At 30.3% G+C, this 5,368-nt stretch overlaps 1 long non-coding RNA gene across 24 annotated transcripts; it reads left to right on the forward strand.

The window, feature by feature from the left end:
- The first annotated feature begins 215 nt into the window (after positions 1-215).
- LOC111877446 (uncharacterized) lies at positions 216-4,706 on the forward strand. 24 transcript variants are annotated; one of them, XR_008224884.1, is made up of 9 exons: positions 216-385; positions 497-580; positions 663-983; positions 1,072-2,215; positions 2,898-3,014; positions 3,117-3,192; positions 3,254-3,396; positions 3,902-3,964; positions 4,303-4,706. It is a non-coding gene; the product is annotated as an uncharacterized LOC111877446 (long non-coding RNA). The 24 variants fall into 24 exon arrangements; XR_008224891.1 differs by having other exon boundaries at positions 3,317-3,396; XR_008224893.1 differs by having other exon boundaries at positions 3,134-3,192; positions 3,317-3,396.
- The last annotated feature ends 662 nt before the right edge of the window (positions 4,707-5,368 follow it).

Consider the following 5,368-nt stretch of genomic DNA (forward strand, 5'->3'; position numbering starts at 1 on the left):
AGTGTTTTGTGTTATATGTTTCAGGTTTTCTCAGGATCACGGGACCGCACCGACTCGATTGTACATACCAAAGGAAGCGTTTGTTTTGAGGATCATGGTCCATTAATTGATTGAACAAAAGAGTCATGTATTGTAATTTTAAACAAAAAGGGAGATTTTTATTAAAAGTGTTAAAGAGATAAACGATGTTAAAAAAAATTGTTATAAAAATTTAGGTGTTACATTGTAGTTGGCAGAAGTGGACATGGCTCAGGTTTTTGGGGAATCTTCTGATTCTCGCTTCCATTTCTGATGCGTTGTCTCAACTTCCCTGTTTCCTCATATACGTCTGTGATTTACGACTTCCTTCTGTGCAATAGTTCGCTGTCCCACTTCCAAACCCTAGGTGGGTTATATTTATATGTTTTTAACTTCAGGTTATATTCTTAGGTTGTCTTTTTTGATTCTTGGTTTAGATCCTTCCCACCACTAAATTTTCTCCATATATATCCTACAGCAACACCAACAGTTTGTAATTGTCAGTTTCAACTTTGGACCTTAAGGTAAAATAGATGAAGTTTTGTATCCATGGTTTTTTTAGGTAAGCAAACAACAATAATGATTGATATCTTTTTTCTAATTTCTGATTTTGAATGTAATTTTTTGTGCTTTCAACCTCGCAGATGTGTAAAGCGAAGAGAAATCTAACCAGAAGCTGCTGTCTAGTTTTAATCCGACTGGAGAAAGTGTGCAAGGGGAAGTTGAAATCACGAAAAATAACATTCCAAAACAATCAAGTAGTATGGTATAGATTTCAACACCTTTTTTTTATCCTGATACAGGTATACTAATAATTAGTCTTACTGCAAAACTGCAAATCTTTTTAAGACCACATGGTGTCCATAACTTAGGCACTACATGGCCACTATATTCTACACTTCTGGTCATAATCAACAAATGGAATCCTTTATTACATACTGTAACTTCACGAAGACTATTGGATGGTACATCATTAATGGTTATATTTTATTTACCTATAAAACAAGTTTAATATCTCCATGGGGTATACTTATTAATTTGTTGTTGTTGCAGGCATAGACTGCTTCTGTCATTCGCTTGCAACCTTTGAAGGTTATAGAAACTATCAAAGGTCGAATTTAGTATTTTTGTCGTTTGTGATATGTGGCTCATAGGTAAATAGATAAAGCCCTTTTACTTTGTTATTTGATTAAATTAAGAATGTTTGAAAGTTTAGCAGATAAATTTATTATTTTTGTCGTTTGTGATATGTGGCTCATAGGTAAATAGATAGAGCCCTTTTACTTTGTTATTTGATTAAATTAAGAATGTTTGAAAGTTTAGGAGATAAGTTTATGTTTTTATTAAGTATATCCATATAGCTGGTTATGGATGGTGATGACATGTTTCTGGTTTGTCTTGGTGGGGGAGTTGGACCATACCTTACATGCTGCAAATGTTGCAGAATTTATAGTGTTTTTTATAAAACATTAATTATTTATATATCTACTTATTTGGTTATTTCATCTGTGGTTTCTCAAAATAATATGCAGGAAGGTCATTCACCATCTACATATATTCGCGTACCGAAACTATTTGACTATTTGATTCGAAAAAGGGTGTTGACTATGGGGTGGATGACCGGAGAAAGTCCAAATGCATTACTCTCCATGTGCAATATTATGTAATAGAAAATTGATCAGTTCTTTCTATCCCTTATTAACAGTATATTTCTATTATTTAACCAAAAAAAAAAAAGCTAAAATGAGTTTCCAATTACATTATATTTGCTCATTATTGTCCTTCTTTGGCTATTATAAGTTAACACAGATCATCTAAATGCTTAGTCCCAGTCAGAGAATATAGGTAATTTTTACTATTGTTCACCATCATTAGCTTACATAATTTTTATATACATACATGATGTTTTGGCAAAATTCATGTGATTTTCTCATAATTGCAGGAAAAGTGTGTGCATTCTATCACCTAATGGTGCCATAGATTATCTATAAAATCAGTTTTTTTTTTTTTTTTTTTTTTTTTTTTTTTTTTTTTTGTATTTTTTTGTATTTTTTTTATAAATTGTTAAAAAAAATACAGGGACAATTTCAGATCTTATCTCTTTTTGACTCATTTATCATTTGTGAGAGTGATAGGCAACAAAACAGGACTGGTGGTTTAACCATGTCACTTTCAGGGCTCGATGATCGTTTTTTAGGTGATAATGTGCCTTCCCTTCTAATTGATGCATCACCTGTTCAATTTATTTTCTTTCTATAAATACCCTTGGATGGAATGGAAAACAATATTGTAAAACGTATTAAAATGATAACAATGGAAATATAATGATATTATAAACAAGGTTGTTGAAAGTATTTTTTGTTTTTTGGGAATAGACCTGGACAAACATACTTAGTTTTTCAAATTTAGGAAGTTTATGTACGTGACCATTATGTTTTTTTTCTTTAGTTGTCTATTGAAAAGTTGCAAAAAAAAAAAAAAAAAAAAAAAAAAAACAAAACTCCACCCTACGTATATAACTATGTCGAAGATGACATTAAGATAGACTGAAAATGCATCCGCTTCTGTTTTGTTTATATCCATTCACTACTAAAAAATCATCGTTTTTTTGTTTATATTATTATGTTTATAGTTGAGAAATTTCTACTTTGAATCAAAGGAGGAAGGTATAGTGAAGGCATATATATCCCTTTCCCTAAACCCTCGGTTTTGGGTTCAATTCTACTTGAAATGTTCTCCATAGCTTATCATTTATAAATTAAATTACAAGTATTTTATGTTAATCGGTCTGTACATGTTAGTGGATATTTTTACGACATTTCACCTTATATCTAACTTTCTTTCCATATATTTGAATTAAAAAATCCATGCTCCCATAGGTTTCTGTTAGTAGAATCTACAAGATTTTCTGTTCATGGACTATTAGGAGTACCTGCTGTTTCTTAAAGCCCCCGGTCTCATAAGTAATTTTCAACATATTAAAACCCACCTCTACAGTAGGTTTCTCTTTCATATTTTGGACTTCTTTAGATTATTCTATACTTTTTTTTCACTTTCCATTTTATTTTAATTAAACGATGTTAACTAATATGCATCAGCACAATTCAATTGTCAGTAACTGCTAACACTGCCACATCAGCACAAGTAAAGTATCAAGCGGTTCTAAATATAGCGGTAAACTCCTTGACTTTTTTAAAATTATTGTTAGAGATAAGTGACATTTAAATTTAAACAGATAGTATTTTTTTCAATTTGATTTGAAGAGGAAATTAACAACACATAAGGATAACTAATTCAGTAAATATCCATATCCGTGAAGTGAAGGGGCAAAAGGAGCCTCACACGGCCAAACCGACACTCGGTTTTTGGTGTTAAGAGGTACTAACATACTTTGATTTTTTTTTTCATTATATTTTCCTAATATAGCATCCTACTTTCATTCACTACAAAAGTTTAAACAAATGCGTTGTGGTTCAAAAAAAATCATTTACATTGCTCTTTTTCTGTGTTTTCAAACCTTTGTTTACATATTCTTTCCATTGTTTTATTGTTGATCTAGCAACAAATGTTCTTTCCCAAATTCTTTCTATTATTTTATTGTTGATTTAATAGCACCTGTTAACTTCCAAAAGTAATGAAAGTGTTAATTTTATTTTAATCCTTTTTTTTAATTTTACCTTTTATGGAATCAAACGTCACAGTTCGGATTATGATAATAATTTCATTTCTTAAATGGGTTTTATTTCAGAATCCATTGAAGAAACACTACATTAACTGTTTTGTTAGCTATTTATCTAATTACATTGTTTGTGGCCAACTGATATATCAAAACACTACTAATTATAAACTTTTATTAATAAATTAAATCATTCCATCATTTCAGTTCATATTCAGGAAAATTGGTCTTCATGCTTCAGAACAACATTTCATGGATGGTCTTCATTGGGTAGGTGATGTAAAGCAATTTAAAGCTTCACTTAACTAGAGGCCAATGGCTCACAGGAAAACAATGGTTTTCATATCTTAGTCGACATTAATACAAGAAACAGTAATGAAGTTTAGTTGATTTTGATTTTGTTATTGATAGTTTGATATAGCTTGAAATTTTTGTTGCACAAATAGTAATTTTTCATGGAACATTTTCCTCATTTTCTATGGTATTCATGTTTTTAGTTCCATGAATTTCTTCAATATCTTGGCTGTATAAAACCAATATACCTTTAGATTCTAAGCAATTATGCTTATGATTCTTAATTTGTATATCTACCGTTGTACTGTGTGCAGAGGACAATGATAACATATGGTGATGTGGATGATTTCTTAGGTTCTGGTCGGGACATTGGTATGTCTTCGAACAAGAAGCTGAGTGTGGGGTGTAATTTTATTTGGGATGGTGTGGTAGGCTTTTTTTTTTTTTTTTTTTTTTTTTTTTTTTTTTTTTTTTTTTTTTTATCTTCGACTATTAATTTAAAGATGAATCGAATTATTTATCTTCTATATTGTTAACTAATCCGTACCCTGCAAAGCGGGGTTCCCCATCTAACCCCGGTCTTAACCGAACCCCGCGGAGCGGGGTTTCCCCACTTGTTATTATTATTGTTTGTTAAGAAATCCAATTGAAAGCCGTATGTTTTTGTATAAAAAATGGAAGTGATATGATATAATAAACTAAGAAACTTTCATTGCTATTTTTTTATTTAATACCTAATACTTTTCCAACAATTTTTAGTTGTTTTTTGACATTATTTTCATTATTCTTTGATAGTTTTTTCACTCTCATTTTGACTGTTTTTTAATTGTTGTATTTTTTGCATCATTAAAGTTTTATTGATTTTTTATTAGGCATGCTACTTTAAAAGACTATTCAGTTTACAGTCTTCTAAATATTTTCTTTACCTAGACACTGTTGTAACAGGAAGAATAGAATAAGTTTTCATAATACATGGACTAATGCAAGAATTAAAATGTGTGTTGTGTGTTCTATGGCCACTGATGTGTCTTGATGTTTGTTGTGTGTGCCTAAATGTTCCAATAGGGTTTAAATAAATTGGTAAAAATTAGAAATTGGAGATGTGTGTATGTGTACCGAAAAAAAAGTTGTGATTTGTGTGTATTTATATCTGGAAAAAAAAATCTATTTTTATTGAAAAACTTGAAATTGGATATCAAAATATGAATTTGAAGTCTACTATTGCAAATAATCCAAAAAAAAGATACAAATGCTAATGGTCAAAGACATTATTGGCGGTAACTTTTAAACCTTTCAAACGGAAAATCAGATGAAGTAAAATATTGGACCGTAACGCCTAAATTACATGTTGAAGAATAAGGAGTAAGTTGTTAGCGTCAT

Source organism: Lactuca sativa, chromosome 6 (assembly GCF_002870075.4).
Source record: "Lactuca sativa cultivar Salinas chromosome 6, Lsat_Salinas_v11, whole genome shotgun sequence".
Lineage (NCBI taxonomy): Eukaryota > Viridiplantae > Streptophyta > Magnoliopsida > Asterales > Asteraceae > Lactuca > Lactuca sativa.